The sequence below is a fragment of the Garra rufa genome, chromosome 2, assembly GCF_049309525.1.
Source record: "Garra rufa chromosome 2, GarRuf1.0, whole genome shotgun sequence".
NCBI classification, from domain to species: Eukaryota; Metazoa; Chordata; class Actinopteri; order Cypriniformes; family Cyprinidae; genus Garra; species Garra rufa.
Window position 1 is genome coordinate 28,369,499 of NC_133362.1, and position 23,741 is coordinate 28,393,239.

The 23,741-nt window shown below is 38.4% G+C and overlaps 1 protein-coding gene across 1 annotated transcript in view; it reads right to left on the reverse strand.

Annotated features, from left to right (window-relative positions):
- The window catches only part of nrg3a (neuregulin 3a), a 426,896-nt gene that overhangs the window by 36,276 nt on the left and 366,879 nt on the right, over window positions 1–23,741 (reverse strand). The gene's annotated exons all lie outside the window — the stretch shown is intronic.

Sequence of the window (23,741 nt, forward strand, 5' to 3'; positions counted from 1 at the left end):
CAACAATGCAAAATTAAAACATTTTACTTCATTTATATTTTTGTTATTTTATTAATCCTTTATTTGCACTTGTTTGGTAGGTTTGGTTTGAATAAAACAAACTGATGTGATTGCTCAGTTAGTGCGGTTCGAGTAAGTGTGAATGCTACCAAACAAGTGGACTGAGACAGCTAAAAAAATGGGTCTCGGCCCACTTCCAAACAAACTCTAGTGGGGTTTGAATGAAATATGAACGAAACGGACCAAATACTTCTAAACAATCCAAAAACAGGAAAGAATGTCAAGATGCGAAGCTATGCGACATGATTTCACGAAGGGAACAAGCACTGTAAACAATGCTTAGTCCAGCAGATGCATCCGATTTAAAGCGGCGCTGAGCAGACGATCAGTAAATAGGTACTTTGATGTCATATACCGATCGATCTGTGCAGCACCGCTTTAAGTCGAACACACCTCTTCCATCACGAAAAATATACATCGTTCAACCTGACCAATCAGGTTGTGAACATATCACTATGCATTTAGGTTTGCTGTCAAAAACACAAGTTGTAAACACAAACGGACCAGGGCCAAATGTATAATTTTCCTTTTTGGTACAGACCAAATGAACCAAACAAACCAAACTACAAATGTGAACACACCCTAAAACATTAAAGGGGACATCGGATGCCCATTTTCCACAAGTTGGTATGATTCTTTATGGTCTTCATGAAATGTACAGTATGCAACATACTTTGGTTACAATTCCTCAATGGTCGTCTAAAATCACACCTTTTTGTCAAAAACAGTTTTTTACAGTGAGCCGTTTTGGCGCATGTCTTTTAAATGATAATTAGAATTAAATGATGCATTTCTTACGAGTCATTGATATTGCTACAGATGCTCGAGCACGGAGAAAATGGCGGACAGCATACAACTGAAGTCATCCTGCTCAGAAAATCAAAACGGCTTAATAATTGAGACTGTTTAGATTTTTTAGGGAATAAAAAAAGTAGAGAATGGATTTGTATCATTGTAGAGCATGTTGTGTTCACAGACTGCTATATGCAAATACCATGTAAAAGTGAATTTTGCATCCAGTGTCCCCTTTAAAGGGATTTTTGCATTAAAAGCCTGATTTAAGAAGTATTCAGGATGTAAGTTGATATATTAAGTCGTGGTGGGATCACTGATTTCATGATATTATTGCCTTTGCCCCAAGCACAGAGATTCAGCATATTCTAATGTCTCCTGTAAATCAAACCGCAGGAATACATCTTCATTCTGCCAGAGAATTCCCAGGAGCTCAGGAAATGGAAGCTGTGCTCCTTCAGGTATGCTCTGTCGCAGATTTAAGAGTGCATGACATTTATTTTTGCCTCTCTTTAATGCAGTGGAGTAAACAGTATGAAGTCAGAATGCAAGACTGTATCTCCTGAGGATCTGCGAATGTGTTGACAGCAGTAGGATAAGAAGCGAAGCTCTTACACAAAGACAAATATAGATACCACTTCTGCTTTCTTTGGTCAGACTCTAAGATTTTACACCATTTCTTATTTATGTGAACATATCTTTCTCCTCCTTCCTCAGCATGCCATCAAATAGAGCTAATTTGAGTTTGGACGATTGTAAAAGGCTCTATAAAAGATGTTGCTTCAAGTCAAGATTCAAAACCTCCCACCTGAAACAGAAGTCTGACAGGAAAATGATGGCATAGTTAAATTTGGAAGGGAAAGGTAGTTGCAGTCAAGATGTACGTGTGTTGGGTGCCCTTGGGAGTCTGTGTTTGGAAATGCCAACAAACTCATCAAATTTCCCTCAGAATCTCTTCAAAAACTGTCAGCATCCACAGCAGAAATAAACACAACCTGTAGGCGTGCAATTCTCTATAACATAACACCGTGAGCGGTCCGCGCTGATATGCTCTTCCATCCATAACAAACACGGGGCTTTTTTTTGCATCATTGGCTCCGTGCCGACGATTCTGACCTATCCAGGAAAAGTGAGGGAGCGATATGGCTGGAGTGTATAGTAGTGGCTGTGCCTTGATGTCATAATGTGAGCAAAGACAGACTGTGAGGCAGGTGCAGACCGTGGGGTTTCAAGCCCATTTACTTCCCCTATTGAAAAGCACACATGCAGACTGAGCCAAAAATAAGACCTTCTACCTGTCTGGAGCTGCTTGTTTAAAGCTACGAGCCTTTAGGGAGATTTTCTCCTTCTAAACTGCCCTCAAAACAACCAAGGACTCAAACACCCTAATTGCACACCTTCTGTTACTGGCTACTCAGAATAAATGCCCAGCCACTTGACTAAACGCACAGAGTCATGTTTTACCATAAGTGGCTCATATATTACAGTACCCAATTGCTGATTTTACACACCGCTCAGTATCTCAGATGAGATCAGTTGTGTCCCTGAGACAGGAAAGAAGACAGACAAGGCTACTGATGCTTCTCTTGTCGTCCTTGAGAAAACACTCATATTAAACGGCCTCATCCACAGGTTCACAAGGAATGTGCCTCAAATTGTGCTTACTGTCCCCTGAAGTCGGCCTGGGATGAGGACTAGCGATGAAACATTAATCTACTGAATGAGACTGTCTCAGGTATTTATCTGTCCCACCATGGAGGAAGTTTAAACACTCTTTCTGGAACTCGGCAGTATCTGTCTCTCTATCAAGGAGAAGCGGAGTGATTGTGCTCGCTTTTTTAAAATGTAACTGCACTCGATAGCCTTGTAATGCCTTGTAAATCCTGAGGCTTAGTGCTATGCAACATAAGAATAAATACTGGCAGACTAATGCTATGAATTATGACACTGTTTTTTTTTTTTTTTTTGGCTGGAAACCTTTGTGGTTGTCTGCAGGTTTGTTTGCTTTGGCCTAACAGAAGGAAAACCTTAAATACATTTATTCCTGAAAGACTCAAAATCTGCATATAACTTTTACATTAAGTCAGTTTTGACCCAAGCGTAGCAAACATTTATAATTTTATAATTTACACTAAATTAATATTGTATTTGATTAATCATTTCCTAGCAACCTGTAGATGTTTTTTTTTTTATTTTTATGTTTTTAAAGTTAATGTGTAATTGTGACCCTGGACCACAAAACCAGTCATAATTCAGTCAATATTTTGAAATTGAATACAACTTTTAATTGATATATGGTTTGTTAAAATAGGACAATATTTGGTCAAGATAAAACTATTTAAAAAAACTTGAATCTGAGGGTGCAAAAAAATCAAAATAGTGAGAAAATCGCCTTTGTTGTCCAAATGAAGTTCTTAGCAATGCATATTGCTAATCAAATATAGGTTTTGATAAATTTACAGTAGGAAATTGACAAACTATCTTAATGGAACATGATATTTACTTAATATCCTAATGATTTTGGCATAATTGACCCATACAATGTATTTTTGGCTATTGCTACAAATATACCTGTGCTACTTAAGACTGGTTTTGTGGTCCAGGTTCACAATTAATACACAAATCAGCATTTCATTAATAAAAAATAGACTTTCTTTAAATGTTTAAATTATTCATGAACTACAGCAAACATGCCAAGTATTGAAACTCTAGATGGCCCAGGCTGATGGGTTCTTTATGAAAACTGATGATATTCACAGCATTAAACGACTTTAAGCTGATTGGTTCATGTAGCATATGCAGCCATTGAGCTTGCTGCTTTACATATAAATGGCTGGTTAGCATCTACTAGAGCATTTCGCAGCACGCTTTCAAAGTTCCTCTGAAACCCTCCACTGCCCCAGCTCCACCTGTATAGATCTGCTATGGGTTACTATTTGTCCAGCAGCATGTGTCTTAAATACTCACAGCACAGTTCTTGTACTTGCTTTGTAGCAGCAGCAGCAATAATCTACAACCGACAGCGTAGCAGATCTGTCCCACTAAGACCAATTAAATTAACATTGTCATATCCATTACCATGCTACAATCTTCTGAGAGTTGTCTTGACAGAACTACTGTGATGCAAGAAAAGTGTTTTTGTAGTATAACCACCATTAACTTTAAAATAATAACAAACACTTGTAATCATATATTTACATTTAGTTCAAGACCCTGTTTTGAGTACTACTATAGAATGTGTGAACAATCCGAATTTAGAGACTTTATAGAACTAATCAGAACTTAGAGCTGGAACTATCTTATGTATTCTAAGAGCTGAACTACAGAGTTCCAAATAAAAATAAGTACATCTAGGAAAGTCCAATTTAGATAGCGAGAACGTGACCTCCAACATTTAGTTCTGCAAGAGCTGATAAGGGGTTCGGTTGAAGGGTCGCGACATTGCCAATCACAAGATGATATCGCTTTATCTCAAGGAGAACACCTTTCAAGATCTTCGCTTTGTAATGGAGAACTTGACATCTCATCAAAAAATAAAATCAGCCTTTAGGGGTGGGGGATGGGTATGGGTGTTCTGTCACCATCCTACTCACTCTCTCTCATCAAGCAGAGATGGTGTCCTTCAGAGTTCTTGAACCATGTCCTTGACTGTGTCCTTCTAGGATCCCCAGTCACTCACACACACACACACACGCACACGCACACGCGCACGCACGCACGCACGCACGCACGCACGCACGCACGCACGCACGCACGCACGCACTCACGCACGCACGCACGCACACACACACACACACACACACACACACACATAAACTCACTGAGTCTAAATCAACTACTGTAGGAAGGCGCATCATTTCTTTCCTTTCATTTTTCTTTTATTTTGTCAGCAGACAGACACACCTCCACTGACATCTCCATGTCAGAAATAAGATGGATTCCATTTTTCCTGTGGATTCCATTTTGCCAGTCCCAGACAAATGTTATACACTGTCACTTTCAGACCTTAAAGATGTAGCTTGAATATGACAATGAATAAATGATTTACTTCAAATACTCTGTGATGTTCAATAGTGTCTCCTCAGCTGTTGTACTGATTATCCCTTTCTTTACTGTCAGCAAAGACAGCCTCTTGAGCTGGCTATAAGGTTCTTTGAACGGCGTTTTGGTCTCTGGGTTCTTTAAAGATTCAGTACAGAGATAATAAAATTTTGAAAGTGTAAATAGTTCTTCTATGGCATGACGTGAATCACTGGAAGCAACCGTTGACTGCATCGCAGTGGAACGGTTCATAAAGTGTCAAAGCTCCATGTTATCTCAGAAATTATAATGTTAGCAATGCTATAAAAGTAAATATAATTCAAGTACAAAAAAGTACATTGAGTTTATGTAACAGTCAGAAAATAATACATACGTTAAATAAATAGATAAATACAGTTGAAGACAAAAGTTTACATACACAGAAGGTTTAAACGCTCACTGACGCAGAATGAAACACAACGCAGTAAGAGTCAGGCGTGTAAACTTTTGAACAGAATTAACACATAAACATATTTTTTTCATTTAGTACTGCCCCTTAGAATATACAGAAGATACTTACATGTTTCCCAGAAGACAAAATAAGCTAAATTTACCCTGATTTTCTCATTTCAAAAGTTTTCACCCCCGTCATTTAAGGCATTGTGTTTTCTTCTGAAGCATCAGTGAGCGTTTGAACCTTCTGTTAAGTTGCATATTAGTCCCTCAGTTGTCCTCAGTGTGAAAAGATGGATCTCAAAATCATACAGTCATTGTTGGAAAGGGTTCAAATATGCAAAAAAGCTGAAAAACCAAAGAATTTGTGGGATCTCAAGTATTTTTCTGAAGAACTTCTCTTGTGGACTACAAGTTAGTGTCTTTTATGTGAAATATCTTATTCAGGTTAGTACTTAATAAAAAATAACATGCATTTTGTATGATCCCTCTTATTTTTTTGTAAAATAATTAACATTTTACAGATTTTTCAAGGTGTATGTAAACTTTTGACTTCAACTGTATATGGAATAAAAAAAAAAAAAAAATATATATATATATATATATATATATATATATATATATATATATATATACATACTTCCATTTAGCAAGGATGCAATAAATTAATCAAAAGTGACAGTAGAGACATTTATAATGTTACAAAAGTTTTCTATTTTAAATAAATGTTATTCTTTTGACTTTTCTATTAAAAACATGTATCAAGGTTTTCACAAAACAAATAAGCAGCAAACATTAGACATTAGAATGATTTCTGAAGGATCATGTGATACTGATAACTGGAGTAATTGCTGAAAATTCACAGAAAAAAAATCAACATGCTCTTACACTGTAAACAACACATCTGATTATAACTGGAGCGATTTAGTTTTATCGCATTGTGGTGTACTACTTGCATTCAGTGAAGACATGCTGTCAGCCTGTACATTTTTTATTTTTTTTTATTCTAACTGTAACTTTAAATTTTAAGCATGCAGCTGCTCAGTCTAACTCAAGCCTGTGAGTCGCCACATTTCATCATGTGGCTATTCGAAATCTGCCATAAGAAACAATTTCTTGCACAGAAGTTCCTACAATATAACACAGAATTAAAAAAAAAAGAAATCCAGATATAGACTTTAATATCTGAGTGGGCTGTTGTTGCTTTCATTATATTCAGTATCACCTGTTCAACACAAATGCTCGCTGGCTCATTAAAAGTTTCTCCGTCTGTGCTCAAAGAAAATGGGACTAGTAAAACATGTTGAGCAGAAGTTAAATACTGGCCAAGCTGGTCTGAGCATATCAAACAACCCTCTCACCTCAAAGTGGTCACGTGAGATGGAAATAATCTTACAGTCTAAGATAACATGTCTATCCTAGGCTATCACAGAGCAAAGAAAGTAGAAATAGAAAGGCAACGATTTCCAAAGGAAACTCTCTTCAGATATTGATAGCAATTTTAGAGATTCACACACAGTGAGCGTACAATAAGAAGAATAAAAGATACAAAGCACAAAGATGCAAAGCACAAAGAAACGATCGAATGAGATCACAGGATAAGAAAAGAAGATCTTTCTGAGAGTAAAATTCAAAGCAGGAATGAGGACAGCGAATTTGACTGCATTTCCTCTGATGTTCTGTTAGAAGTGTTCTGCTGTTCTCCACTGTCATTCCCTGGTGATGTGATGCCGAATGGAAGGCTTCCTCAGCCAGATGGCAGCAAACTCCCTGAGCTCCAACTAGAAGGTCCTGTAATGCACATTCTGCTCAGTGTTATGGGTGAATTAGAGGGCTGATTAGATCTATGGGTTCTTTGCACTTCATTGCTGAACTTATTTTGACATTTCCAGAGCAGTTGAATAGACTAATCATTCTGTTTTGAATAATGATGGTAATAATGATGATGCCATACTATTATAATGAAATAATTAGGTATTAAAATCTTTAGAGATGTAAAATGAAGTATTAAAATGTTTATAACAGAATGCTTGAAAGATGTTACAATGTTTAAAATACACCAAGTCTCTTCTGCTCACCAAGCCTGCATATATTTGATCTGAAGTACAGCAAAATCAGTCATTTTTTTGAAATATTTGTATTATTTAAAATAACAGTTTTCTATTTAAATGTATTTTAAAATGTGATTACTGTGATTTCAAAGCTGAAGTTTTAGCATCATTACTCAAGTCACATGAAAGAAAGAAATCAATATAATATTCTGATTTGCTGCTCAAAAAACATTTATTATTATTATAGTCGAAGATCTTTTAGGTTTCTTTGATGAATAGAAATTTCAGAAGAACAGCATTTATCTGAAATAGATCTTTTGTAACATTATAAATGCCTTTATCATTACTTTTGATCAATTTGAAGCATATAATTGCTATAATTCTATAATAAGATCACAGGAATAAATTACATTTTAAAATATATTCAAATAGAACAGAGTTATTTTAAATGGTAAAAATATTTCAAAATACTTGTACTTTGGATCAAATAAATGCAGGCTTGGTGTGCAGAAGAGACTTCTTTAAAAAAACATTAAAAATCTTACTTACTTTTGACTGGTTATGTAAATGCTTACATTGAAAAAATGCATACAATTTTGTAATCTGTACACTACCATTTTTAAAAGAAATTAAAAGTTATATTGAGAAAGGATGCATTAAATTGATGTTCTAAAAGTGTTATAAAAGAAGATATTTCAAATAAATGTGCTTTATATAAAAAAAGTGTACTGAATACTGAAAAAGTGTCATGTTTCCACAAAAACATAATGACTATAAATGTTTCTTGACCAAATTAGCATATTAGAATGATTTCTAACAGATCATGTGATGTAATGACTGCTGAAAATTCAGATTTGCCATCAAATAAATAAATTACATTTAAAAATACATTAAAGCCATATATTAAAAATATTCATTTGAAAACAGTTATTTTTAAAGGTAATAATATTTCATAATATGACTGTTTTTATTGCATTTTCAATCAAATAAATGCAGTCTTGGTGAGCATAGAAGATATGAGACAGATATTTACTATGTGAATGTTATCACTCACTGAGTCAAGATAGTGAACAAGTGAGTTTCAAAAACAGCTGAGACAGCTCTCTGTCTAGGTAAACTCCCAGTGCACCGTAAGTCATGAATTATAGCTCTGAATCTATAAAACACAATGCCACCATTTCTTGGATTTGATTTAAGTTTGATTTATGCAGTGGTTGTGTAGGAATCTAATCTTATCTTTGAGCAATACAACTCAATGAGGCTTAATGAGACCCCACTGAGCGACTGTTCATTGCTGGCTTGACGTTAATGCTTTACCTATAAAGAGAGACGGTTTCAGCTGCAGAACCTTTAAAACAAAACTAAACACATTTCAGCACTCCTGATCCGAAAAGAAAGATGTAAATGAACCCACGAGAGACCATAAACTCTCTACCCATAGACAGCCCGGGGCTACAAATGACCAGCTGAACCCCATTTACTTACACCAACAACATCAGAGTCAATGCCTGGATGAGTTTTGGATGCATATGTGCATGTGAGCTTTCACATGTGAGTGGGTGGCTTTGAGAATGCCATGGCAATGGAATCAGTTTAGATTCACATCTAAAGTCGAGAAAGCCCCTGAGCAGTCTCAGAGTCATTCAGTTGTTCATCCCTGGAATACTCAACCAGAATGTTTCAGCCCAACATTAATTAGTTGTAGATTTGGAGATACACTAAAAGCTTAGGAGGCAATGCATAGATTAGCATGAGATAAAATGTTACAGGCTAAGTGATTATTCATGATGAAGAAATACTGTGCATAATATAATGAGAATTCCAATATTACAGCCACATCAGCTACATTTTAACTAAGACTGAATGTGAGCAAAATTCTAATTAATTTCTAGAAATATCTAAACCTGATTTTAAATTGGTACTCATCGACAAATGTCACATTCATGATAAAACTGGGGGTTTCCTCTTAAATATGACGTGGTATAAAAAAAACCCAGGTCACCCCTGGTCTTTATCTGATCACTCCCTCCTGTCCGGATATCTTCAAGATGGTCTGCAGACTTCAGATGTCCAGTTGGGCTCTTGCTCCAATACAAGCAACATGATCGTTTTTATGAGATCTGCCATTTTAAGGATGATCATAAACTACAATCACTCTCTAAAAGAAAATGGATAATAACAAAGCCTAATCTAATATCTCTACATCCCATAAAGCTGCTTACTTCTCATAAATGTCGGAAATTTAATACAATCTTATATGCTCATAATCTTGCAGCTTGTGCATAACAGCATATACAGTACTATTGTGCTGTAGGCTGTTTCAATACTTCTGTTCAAGCCTTAGGTAAGTGCATAACTACATGTACATATCAGTAAATCAGATAACTTTGGTGGTATGAGGCATCTGGGACATGAAATCAGCTCTCGTCACACCTGCTGGTAAAATCACAGCTATAGTTTTACAATCATAATTAAACTAAAAACCTACATTGCCTCTCTCCATACTTTCATTTTCTTGCCCTTTTCACTAATAGAAACAATAATTACAAGTGAAAATATCAGAAATGGTCATGCTGGCCTGGCTGAGCGGTCACAGCTGGACAGAGAAAGTGTTTTGCTACCCTGCTTTACAAATCAGAGATTAAAGTAAGCTCCTGAAAGGCCAGCCACAATGTTCACCCAAAACCCCCACCTGCTTTCACTGAGAATGCCACCGAATTTCACAGACAGGCTCCAAAAAAAAAAAGAGAAAGAGTGTGAGAAATAGAGGATGACAGAGAGAAAGAGTGAGAAAGTGAAAGACTTTGTGAAATGGAGGTGTAAAAACTAACAAAAAAAGCTTTTTCGCACTAGATGCAAACGTATTCTAGTGAAATATTTCCAAGGTGTTCTCACCCTTTTTAAACCTACGACCCATTTTTTGAGTTTCAAGATACATATGACCCCTCAACCTCACCCATGCACAGCATTGATCTATAGACTTTAAGATCAAACAGGCAGCAAATTAGGTGTTAAAAAATGAGAAAACATTTTCCCAATTGTATAATTATTGACTCTGTAGCTGTAACAAATAATTTGGGCATCCCTTCATTGGCACTCATCCTGTCTAATGGGAGGATTGAGGGCTGTGTGTCGCACTGCAGCTTGTCAAAGACCGACATGATAATTAAAAGCGTATTCATCCCATCTCCGCTGTTCTGTCCAACTTGGAACATTATTTGGTCCTGCAGTGTGTAATGTAATCAGGAGTGTGGAATCCTACTTTACACAAATAAGTGCTAGCAAATGGTGCACGCAGCTTAAGAGTGTTCACCTTTTGTTTAACCTTGTGAGATGGTGTGTTTGGGTCTTTGTATCCATAGGGGCCTTCACACCGCATAGTTCTAAGAACTCAGTTCTAGGAACTAGCCAGCACTGTGGTTCCTAGAGAACCAATTTCCCCCTCAGGCCATTTTCCTAGGTGCATTCAGACTGGCAGCAGTAGCTCTGAAGTGGCCCACAGCACAGAATGGAGGACGCTGTGATCAGAGCTGTTTTTGTAGTCGTGGGTTTCGTAATAACAAAGATGCAAAGCAAATGCACAATTTACGTAATTAAAACAACTTGCAGTGTTATATATCATCGAGGCTGAGAAAAAAAACAATGTTGCAGACAACAGGTAGCTAAATGCTGTTATCGCTATTTTCCATGTTCGTGGAGTAAACATGGCATTTTAAAAAGGAATTAATTCAGTTTCCCCAAAAGGAGTTCCTAGAACTAAATTTCTAGTTTCTGCAGTGTGAACATGGCAAAAAACGAGTACTTCCGCTAATAGTTCTAAGAACTATGAAAAGGTTCCCTTGGTGTGAAAGCCACTCAACCCACACACATGTACTGGTTTTCATTTTTTTGTGAGGACATGTCCAAATTGTATTTCTATCCCACTACTCTTACCCTACACATAAACCTACCCCACACACAAAACTTTAAGCTATTTTAGATTTTCAAAACACTTCATTCTATATGATTTAAAAGCTTTTTTCCTCAAGGGGACCCAACAAAGTCAAAATTTACTGGTATTACACACACACACCATCTTGGCAAAAAATATTTAAATAAATGATTTAAATTAAATTTATTTATTCTTGCTGAACTTTGCCAAATATAAAATGAGCTAATTAAATGGCAAGGCAAATCTAATGCATTGCCATTTAAAACTACCAAACAGACTTTCAATTATTTTTAAATGAATTTTTAAATGAAATTTAAATTTATTTTATTTTTAACTTGAATTAATAACTTCACAATAATTGTGAATTACCCTGCCATATATTAGCAGTGAGGCTTTAAAACTGTTATTTTAATGACATTTTTGATTTATGATTAAATAAATGCAGCCTAATGCCAAGTTCAGACTGCACGATTTTCAAAGCAATCGCATCACAGACATTTTCACGCTGCATGACTATCTGGGGTAGCATTCTGTCGCTGCTGTGTTCACACTGCACGATGGATCGGCGACAGGGGGTTTCACACTGCATGACTTTACAATAGGAAGAATCGCCGACAACTTTGTCCCGGTCCGCAAACTACGTCTCACAACCAAACACACGCGAGAAGTGACATGGAAACAATGCGAGGTCAGGCGTGCAAGTTCTCACGTGAGACTGGGATTATTATAAAAAAAATGGTAGCCCGCAAGAAGCTTGTCATACAAATTGCGTGTGCACTCATTTGCAGCGAAAAGAAAAGAAGCCGAAGCTATTCTTGTTGATACTGTGGTCTATACCTTCGTAACTCCTCCCCCAACTTCCCGCTGGCCTGGATGTTGCTGTCTCATTGGCTGTAGGTAATCGCCGATATGATTTTCAGTCAGATCACCTTTCACACGGCATGATTTTGAATCGCCGACAGGTCCAGATATTTAGCATGCCAAATATCTCACGGGTGTCGGCGACACGTCGGCGATTCTCTCAGATCGCGTCTTTGATAGTTCACACTGTGTGATTGTCACTCACGTGAACGAGCACCGATTTGCCTGTGATTTCGGGGATTTGTCGGTGATTTCTCAAAACCTGTCGGCGAGTCAAAATCGGGGCTAAAATCATGGAGTCTGAACTCGGCATTAGTGAGCATAAGAGACTTCTTTCACAAACATTAAAAAAAAATAATTATATATGTGACCCTGGACTACAAAACCAGTCAGGGTAAGGTTTTTGAAGATGGAAGCTAGATAAATAAGCTTTCCATTGATGTATGGTTTGTTAGGATAGGACAATATTTGACGGAGATACAACTATTTGAAAATGTAAGGATGCAAAAAAATCTAAATATTGAGAAAATTGCCTTTAAAGTTGTCTAAATGGAGTTTTTAGCTATGCATATTACTAATCAAAAATTAAGTTTTGATATATTTACGGTAGGAAGATCCTAATGGAACATGATCTTTACTTAATGATTGATAATGTTGAATGTATTTTTGTCTATTGCTACAAATACACCTGTGCTACTTAAGACTGGTTTGTGGTCGAGGGTTATATATGTGCTATAATGTGTGTCTATATATGTGACCCTGGACCACAAAACCAGTCATAAGGTTAAATTTGACAAAACTGAAATTTATACATCATATCAAAGCTCAATAAATAAGCTTTCTATTGATGTATGATTTGTTAGGATAGGGCAATATTTGGCCGAGATACATCTATTTGAAATCAGAAATCTGAGGATGCAAAAAAATCAAAAAGACTGAGAAAATCACCTTTAAAGTTGTCCAAATTAGGTTCTTAACAATGCATATTACTAATCAAAAATTACATTTTGATATGTTTACAGTAGGAATTTTACAAAAAATCTTCATGGAACATGAACTTTACTTAATTTCTTAATGATTTTTGGCATAAAAGAAAAATCAAAAATTTTGACCCATGCAATGTATTTTTGGCTATTGCTACAAATATACCCCAGCGACTTAAGACTGGTTTTGTGGTCCAGGGTCACATATATGCTTTATAAAATATACAATCTTCTGAAACCCCATCTGCAGCTTTGGTGAGCCAATTTGGGGCTGTAACCCCAAGGTTGAGAACCTCTGCCTCAAAGGTTATTGAATGCCATTACCGGTAAACATCTTCTGCATCCAATTCCAAATAAATACACTGAGGCACAAAGCACCAATGCTAATTTAATTTCATGAAGGGTGTCAGAAGTTGTGTGAACAACAGATCCTATTAGCGTTCAAGTTAGAGACCTAATAAAAAGTTCAGTATAAGTTCACTAAAGCTGTCAGTTTTAAAGGTGGACTCTTGCAATACCCACCTGCCAATCAACATTAGGCTCTGATGTCAAACAGCACTTTATCTGTCTTTCTCTTTCCACGCTTTTGCAGGGAAATGGACACACATACACGCCCTCACACACCTAAGGACTGACTAACACACACGTCTTTGTGGGCAGACTGGATGTGGGTGACTCATCAGTTTAGCTGCCTAAGGCTACAATCGGTCTCAAGGATACTTTCTCAAGCATTTGAGACAGTTTCATGAGATACCAGTGGATGACACAGACAGAAAAAAACGCCATGTCTAAATTGGACAGCTGTATGCGATGAGAACAGGCAGGGCCATGGGATCTCGACAGTCATGAATAATGACTAGAGCGGGTGCAAAATGGTCTCTCACTGGCTCATAGGTCATGTTCAACCAGAGCTATACTAAGGATATGGGCAAGTAAAAAAGATTTGTGGCCTGTGGTCTTCAAATAGGATCACAGCAAAAGCAATAGGCCAGGTTTAATACAAAGGATATGTAGTTCTATGCAGTGATGCTCTCGAAAGTGTCATCCACTGAAAATTTGGAGTTACATTCAATAAACACAGGCTGACTGTGTAAGTTGTACTTCAGTGTGAGCAAACAAAGTTAGAAGCAAGTATGGCTTGTTCACATTTGATATAATCATTGTACTGTATGTCTTGTATTGAGTGAGGGTATCAGACGCTCTCAGCATCTTCAAATGTGCTAGAACGAGCCATTAAGATATCCGTTTTCATCACTCCACTACCATTAAAGCCATACAAGCATAACGCCTTCTGCTGAAGCACTGCCGTGACCTTTCTTCTCACTTCGTGGTCAGTAATACCATCAGCTTAAGCAGTTACAATGAGACATTTGCCGTAACAGCTGCCATTACAAGTGAAATGGCAAAGTTTGTCCAGTATTCTGAGGTGGAAATGATCATTGGATACGCCGAGACAGCTGGTGGACAGACGCAGCAGGATAGAACCAATTACTGTCCTTTCCTCCTCCTTTCTCTTCTGTCTTTACTTTCCTTCGCTATTCATGTTACATCAGAGTTACAAAAGTCTTTTATGAACCGCCAGACAGACTGTACCTGTCAGCACTATCTCAGCTCCCTATTGTTTGTCATTGTAAGGATGATGCTGTGCTCCTCCCAGGGAATTATGGGTAATAACTGTGAAGTGCTCGTGGCTTGTGAATAAAGGTAAGGAGAGGATGCCTATGAGGCTGATTGACAGACTAAGGGAGGCTAGGGAGATTGAGAGGCTTAGGAAGAATTATTAAAGGAGAGCCTCATAATGTTTAGACACTAAGGAGGCCAGAGGACTGACAGAACCCGGCACTGTGAAATGAGAGGAGGAGGTCTGCCAGTACAGACAGATCTGAAAAGCCACAGACGTGTGTAAAGACCTCGAACAGATGAGATGTGAGCGTGAGTTACAAAGCGAACCTGATATTTTTTACTTTTTGTGAATAAAGTAGGGGATTCCACAGAATCAATTCAGTGACGCATCACGCAATTCTGGATTGAGCCACAAAAGTTCATATTCAGAATTGATAATAATAACAACAACAGTAATGGTTAATCCACCAGTAGGTGTAAGCTCTTTAGTCACAGTAGTGTTTCTAATGATAAAATATGATCGTATCCATGAATTTTATGAATGTACTTTACAAGAAAGGCAAAAAAAATACTAAAGCACTTTATTCATTTTTAATTCAGATGCCAAATTATAGTCAATAACAACAGCGACTGTAAAAAGCATGAAAACTATGCCAGCAAGAATGCAAGCTCTTATCAAGGCCAAAGGATGCCAAAATAGTACATTTTTTGGGTTATTATGTGACAGATTATTATCTAATCTGTCAAATATTTTGACAAATATTTCTCTTTATTATGAAAGGTGGTTTAATAAATTTGAAAAACACATACCGTGCTTAGGAAATTTATTAGACTCTATTTATCAAAAATGGTAAATTTGACAATGCATGGATAACAACACTGCAAAAAAAAAAAAAAAAAGAAAAAAGGCTGATCCTACTTAGTATTTTTGTCTTGTTTCTACTCAAAATATCTAAATATTCTTAAATTAAGATGCATTTACTAGATAAGCGAAATGACATGAAATATTTAGTCTTGTTTCCAAGGGAAACACAGTATTTAACTTACCACACTGGTGGATAATTTAACTTGCACTTAATTTATTTTTTCCCCCTGGAAACAAGACTAAATATCTTGTAATTTTTCTTATCTAGTAATGCATCACTAGAAACAAGATAAGCCTTTTTTGGCAGTGAATATTAATATTTTAGTATTAGAAACACTACTGTGACTAAAGAGCTTTAACCATTACCATTACAGAAACATTTTTTTTTTTGGTAATCACCAATGCTTAGAAAAGGGAATTTATTTTAAAGAGACAGGACATGTGCTGACTGACAATGACATTTGATTTATACAGAAGCAAAGATTTTATTCTATTTCTATTTCAGAATTTGGCAAGAATTTGCGACTTATTTGTTTGCATTTACTTGGAGAAGTAGGATATTTTTATTAAGTACATAAATATGTACATTTATTTGTAGTATACTTAGCATGAAAGAAATGTATTTTAAATTTACATTTAGTATATTTTTTTCACTAGGGTATGTAAGCCAAAATGAAACTTGAAAAATGACAAAACTTTCATGCATGTGATTGACAGATAATCCTTGTACTCTTATTTCAAGTTTGTAGTTAATTCTGTGGTTATTTCAACAGTTTCCTTTGGACATTTGTTTAAACATCATTAAGTTAGAAGTCTTTTATCATTTAGTGGAACTGTGCACCCCTAGTTAGCAGTTTTAATTTCAATGAAGTCCATTTAACATTTTAAAGAGACCTTGAAAATCCAATCAGGTAAAATATAATATAAAAGCATAATACAAAAAATGTAATATAATATTTACATATTTTCTATGCTTCTTGTAGGAATACATGGCTCCTTTTAAATGGATGTCAATTGAGAAATTAATCAAGAAGCATTTTGGAATTGGATCTTGACTCAAAATTGAATCGAATCCCACGGTACCTACAGATTCCCGCCTCTAATAGCGAGTGGGTGACATTTCCTGGTGATTGCAGAGAAATTATATCGGCTCGATTTACATAATCTTCTGCACTGAGAATCACGTATGAACATGATGCCACTGTCTTTGATAACCAATCATGCCTGTGACTTGGCCTTTAAATGAAAAGTTACAAAAGGCCAATAACACTGCCATCTAGTCAGAGAGGCTGAAATGATGACAAGAAGCTCTTGTAGCAGAAATCATTCAAATATAAGCAGCCCAAAGGCTGCGAGAACCCACTCTAATCAGCAAGTCTGACAATTACTTACCCCCTCTCACCTGCTGCCTTTGGCAGAGCCATCATCACAAAGAGACTGCTAATAACCATCGACTCACTTCTCAGTAAACAGACACTGCGATCAGCAGGGAATCTGGGCAACCAAAATGAGGGATCTGTTCTCGTAAAGCTTTGAAATTAGGAGGAGGCCCTCAAAGTAACAATAACAAACAGATAACTCCACAAATAAACAGCAGGTCTCCTCTGAGGCATGTGAAATTGAGAGCTAATAGGTCGCCGTCAATCAAGCAGAATAGAAATGTACGCGGCACAAAGTGGCGATATGTATTAAACCCTGAGTGCATAAATCATGTCTTACATGATTGCTGTAAATCAGATGCATTGAACACTCTTGACACTTGCCTGAATTGTTGCCAGATGGATGCTAAATTGAGCTATCACGGTAAAAATGCGAAAAGATGACCGTCTTCAGGCAGGTAGTTAATAGAAGCGCAACAGGTAAAAAATTAGCTTCGCTGCATGCATTTTATTCTCAGCCAAGATACGTAAGGAAGAAAAATAGCCCTTATAACCTTGCCTAAATGGCAGGTTACCAAGGAGACTGTAACGTAAGAGAACACAATATGCATAAGAAATCAGCATACAATTCTCATATTTTTCATTATGAAGAGGGCTGACAAGATCTCGATCTCACAGTAAATGACCAATCCGAAAGCATTACCTCAGACCTGGATAAATATTTTGCATGTGTGAACAAGCAGAATTGCAGCAATCAATATAAAATTTCCCTTTGCGCTTGTATTTTATTGCATTTTCCCACACGGTAGGGTAAATTGTCTCTAGAGACTGCAATTGATTAGTGTGTTGCCCCAATGATGCTGCAATTGCCTCATTGCCCAGCTTGTGTGATGATGAAAGGCAAAATAGACACCCGATAACATGCACATTTTGTTCTGAAAAAGTCAGACGAGGAGGAATATTTATGTAGCAATGAGGTAAAACATTTTAATAACATTTTGAAACCCTCAAAGTGTGAAAGTCTTGAAGGGGCAAGATAATGTGGAAGTTATTTTTATTTCTAAGCCACAGGGGTGGCATATCTGTATCTGTACAGCTCAGTAAAACTGACTAGAATGAATATGATACATTCTTTTTTTAAATTTAATGTATATTTTCTTAAAAGACAGAAACTATGACTAAACTGTAAAAATGAACGATGCTTGAATAATACTGGCTTTTTAAATGTGTGGTAACTACAGAAATGAAGATGATCACGAAGGGTGAAAAGATAAAAAACTAAATTGCTCATGTTTTTATCTCTTTAAATGCACAACAGCAAATCCAAGAGCACATTTACATAAAATCTCTGAAAACCCTTCATCCTATCTACACTGAAGGTGAGACAGGTTTTTTTTTGCCTTTATAGTGGATACGTCTTTCCATCAAATGGATCAAGAACTGACGGTACATCAAGAAAGTGAGAGTTATCTTAGTTTAGCTTAAACTACAGATGAAAACGAATTTATTACATACAGGGGATTTTGATCTTGCATACTCAACGCAGTGAAAAAAAAAGCACTGATAGAAACTACATCCACACATCAAATACTGTCTCTGGTGTTATCTTCCAATGAAATTGGACAAAAAGAACATTTGATTCTTCATGATTTACTTGGAGTTCAGACATATGGTGTTTTGCTTCGCAAATGTTTGGCTTTGGCTGCTCGATCCTTGACGCTACCGAGGAAATGACTGTAATAATTCAGCATATATGTTCTTCTTGACCTTGGGTCAGGTGCTCTGATGAATATATATGACACTGTGAGTCATAATGGAATAGCTGGATGCAAGCAAAAGGCAGAAGAATGCAGATGGAAGTAGAATATATCTAACTTCACCTTATTTCACCATGTAAAGATACCAGGAACAGCTGGCACATAACTATTCATAAACTGTAACCCTACCCAAAGAAATTATATAACTGCAGATCGTTCACCTTAAAAAGTATCCCCACCTCAAAAAACAATTTAGACAACATTACATCTGAAATGACAAACTAAAAAAAGAATAAACGGCTTTAACAAAAATACACAGCTTTCAAACCCTCAGGCTATCGTGCCTTTTAGGCTTTTATTGTAAGTGCATTACTATATACATGCATTTCCTGTTCTATTTCACAAACTGAGGGATGAGCTAAAATTCTGTTCTCCGGTGATAAACCCCAAGCCACAGATTTTTTCAAGCATAACTTAAATTTAACTCAGAAATTTTAAGCAATGTTGACCTTTGAAATAAGGTCTTCATGAAGTTTAAGAAGTGTAAAATCTAAATGAGCAAAACTAAAAGTGACTTTCATTGTATTGACTTGGAAAGACATGAGGGTGAGTAAACGACAACACTTTATTTTTTTGGCGAAATATCCTTTTAGGGTATAGTTGTAATTGTTACCCATAAAGAAAATCATCTAGAGGTTGTAGGGATAGAGACACAAAAGAAAAGGAAGGAGGTTGAGAGATGTGTGATGAAAGCCTTGGCCGTGAAACTCAAGGACACAGTGACCCTAGGTGTCCCTATCCTCTCTGAATGCTGCTTTTAAGAGCGGTGGCACAGGAGAGACTTTGGGTATGTGTGTGCCTGTCCTGTCAGTAAACCCATTACTGGCATCTCAAACTTTAAACACTAAAAGCCTGTCTACTTTTGCTTCTGAACTGATGAAGATCGTGTGAATTTGAAGAGGCAAGAGTAACATCCGCACAGTGAGATCATTTGAGCTGTAAAGGTCCAGTAAGTCATCCTGTATGTGACCTGAATGTGGAGGGTCACATGTTTAAAATGATGTTTCATGTTTAGTTGCCCAACATAAAATATGTGTGCGGCTTTTATTTCACAATAGCCATTTGTCACGGCACTAAATTCTCCTTCAACAGAGCTATTATTGTCTGAATTGAGTGGTAAACTCATTATTCACAATTTGCTGTTGTGACATGTCTGAAATTGGTTACTCTGCTGTGCTTAATTCTATTTTTCATTCGCCCAATAGGTGGCTCCTTGTTTGTGTGCCAAAAGTGATAAGAAGTGGCTAGGGCTTGGCAGACTTGTGGAGCAAATCTGTGCCAAACTCTGTCAGGGTGCCATTCAGAAGATTACAGTGTTGTTCATTAACCTTCAAGTGAAGTAGAAGAAACAGAAACAGACCAGAGCAAAAGGCTGTTTACGAACAATGCCACACACACTAATGCATATCATCATGGTACGGGGTCACTTCGTTGGAAGCGCACTCCAAAAAACCTGCATGTTATTCCTAAACTATCTACAACCTTGTTTAAAGGACTTGCAAATGTGCTAAAATTGAACTGCCACGTAAATATTTAAATGAAGTCACTGTTGTTCTTTTCAACACAAAGGTTAATTTGCTTTGTATGTAAATGAGGTTTTTGCAATTGGATTGCAGTGGTGGAGTGACGCTGTATAGTTCTGCAGTATGTCAGTGGCAGTTTTCCGCATCCTCCACATCCTAGTGCTTAAAATCGGGCCTACATAATGAGGAACTGTCGAAATTTTCTGGGCATATTTGCACTGCAAGTTTTTGGAATGGAAGCTTAAAGAAAAAATCTAATTGCATTAGTATAACAGATCACGAAAATACGGAAGCCCACTTCTGTGACTGAATAAAAAATTAAATAAAATGTTTAGTTTTCATCTCACATTTCTGACTTTTTTTCAGAATTGGGTAATACAAACTCGGAATTCTGACTTTTTTCCTCAGACTTGTAATATAAACTCATAGTTCTGACATATGATATAAATGTCAGATGATATTCTGATATGATATTCTGGCATGATATAAATGTACAATTGTAAGTAATAAAGTCATATTAGCAGGACATAAAGCTCTAAATTGTAAGAAAAACAATCCCCCTCAGAATTGTGAGATATAAACACAATTCAGAGTCCAATTCTGAGGGGGAAAAAGACTGATATGTTTTCAGAATTGCAAGTTTATATCTCATAATTCTGAGTTAATAACTTGACTAAACTGACTTAACAATTGCGTTAGAAAGTCAGAATTATGAGATATAAACTCACTATTCTGAGAAGAAATTAATTGTTTAAATCTCGCAATTTTGAGTTTTTTTCTCACAATACTAAGAAAAAAAGTCAGAACTCTGAGTTTATATATTTCAATTCTGACTCACAATTGCGAGTTTATTTCTTACGCAATTGTTATATACAATCTCGGAATTCTGACTTTTTCCCTCAGAATTGTGATATAAACTCGCAATTGCAAATTATAAAGTCAGAATTGTGAGATATAAACTTATAGTTCTGACAATTTTTCTCAGAATGGCATGATATAAATTCACATTTGTGAATTATAAAGTGATAATAGCAGGACATAAACTCTAAATTGTAAGAAATAAAGTCAGAACTGTGAGATAAAAACTCGCAATTCTGACTTTTTTCTCGCAAATGCCAGTTTGTATCTTGCATTTCTGACTTTTTTTCTTGCAATTCAGATTTTTTTTCTCGCAAATGTGAGTTTATATCTCGCAAATCTGACTTTTTTCCCCCTCAGGATTTTGAGATATAAACTCACAATTCTGAGTCCAATTCTGAGGGGGAACAATATCACATAATTCTGAGTTAACTCGACTAAACTGACTCACAATACTGAGAAAAAAAGTCAGAACTCAGTTTATATACTGTATTCCAATTCTGACTTTATAACTCACAAAAAAAAGTGTATTTCGAGTTTGTTTAATGCAATTCTCAGAAAAAAAAGTCAGAATTGCGAGGTGTAAACTTGCAATTGCAAGGAAAAAAAAGTGAGAATTGTGAGATAAAAAGGTCACAATTACCTTAAAAAAATAATATTTAGTGGCAGTGGCAGGGCTTCCATAGGAAAATGTATCTTCCTGTTCCCCTTCAGTCGAATCACTTCGACGTTACATGGGAATTCGCTTAGAATCCAATCATATCTGAGCCTTATACAAAAGGCCAATGAAAATTGGCGAGTGGCATTTGCATGACGCGCCACGCCCCGTACATACGGGTATAAATAGCGACGTCATGCGCCAGTCAGACAGCTTCTTCGCTTCAGATCCGTCTGAATGTTGAGCCTGCTGTTTTTCTCTGCTAAAGAGTCTACAAATCCTACAATCAAGAGTTCTTCCAGAGTTCCTGCTCTCTCTTCTGACGTGCTGCAAACTAAAAGAGCTTATCGTTCTGCAGCCGTCAGCGATCTCCTGCGGGCTGCCGTTTTCACGGCCACTACAGCCGCTCTGCTTTCCAGCGAGAGAGTCCCGTTGAGTGCACAGCCGCCCCGCGGCTTTTTCCCTGGGCAGACCGGGAGCTAAAAGAGCAATTTCTCTCGGCCGAAAAAGACGTTCTTTTCAGAATGGCTTTTCGGCCGTGCGCTTCAGGATGCGGTAGTTTCCTCCCTCCTGCGGACGGACATGATCACTGCCTCACGTGTTTGGGGAGTGAGCACGCTGAGGCAGCGTTCATGGATGGTGAATGCATTCATTGCGAATGCATGACCATGACCACGCTGAAGTCCCGCCGCTCGTTCGCGAGGCGGCTCCCCCCGTCTTCCTCCCGCGGTCCGTCGTTAAGCCGTCAATGCTTTTCGGCCACCGCGGCCAGGGGCGGGGGGGACTTAACAGTCACCGTGCAGAACGCACCGCCGGCCCAGAAAGCCCTGCGGTCTTCTGTCACACAGCGTGGTCCCGTCGAGTTCCCGGAGCAGTACGCTTCCCCGCCCAGCGGGCTGAGCGTCTCCTTCGGTGCTCCTGCGGAGAATGAGATGTCGATCGCAGCATCAGAGGGAGAGTCGGTCGGTGAGGCGGACGCTTCGGCGGCGCGACCCCCTGCTGAGGTGGCCGCTCCGTCTGAGGTGGACGTCGAGCTGTCGACTATGCTTCTCCGGGCCGCCAGGGGGATCGGTTTGGAGGTGCCCCAGGCACCCCCGGCCGATCCTTCTAGGCTGGATGATTGGTTCCTGGGGAGGGCCCCCGCGGCTCCACCTCGCCCTCCCTCGGTCCCATTCTTCCCGGAGGTGCACGAGGAGCTGACAAGATCTTGGCGGGCCCCTTTTTCATCACGGCCCCGCCCCAGCTCCTCTCCCCTCACCACCCTCGATGGCGGGGCGGCCAGGGGGTATGCAGCGATTCCCCGGGTCGAGCGCGCTGTAGCGGTGCACTTGTGCCCGCGTGGCGCTGCCACCTGGCGGGATCGTCCGCATCTCCCGTCCAGGGCATGTGAGCGTTCGTCCGCTCTTGCGGGCCGCGTTTATCACGCCGCTGGACAGGCCGCCACCGCCCTGCATGCTATGGCGATTTTACAAGTGCATCAGGCCCAGGCCCTGAAACAGCTGCACGAGGGTGGTCCCGACCAGGGGGTTATGGAAGAACTCCGCGCCGCCACCGACTTCGCCCTACGGGCAACGAAGGTCACGGCGCGTTCCCTTGGTCAGGTGATGTCCACAGCCGTGGTCCAGGAGCGACACCTATGGCTCACTCTGGCCCAGATGGCAGACGTCGACAAGGCTCGCTTTCTTGACGCTCCCATCTCCCAGAGTGGCCTGTTCGGCGACACTGTCGAGGACTTTGCCCAGCAGTTCTCGGCAGTCCAGAAGCAGAGGGAGGCCATCCAACACATCCTGCCCCGCCGCGAGTCTAAACCCATCCCGCCGCCGGTGGCTCAGCCTCCCTCCGCTCGTCGCCGAGGGCGCCCCCCCGC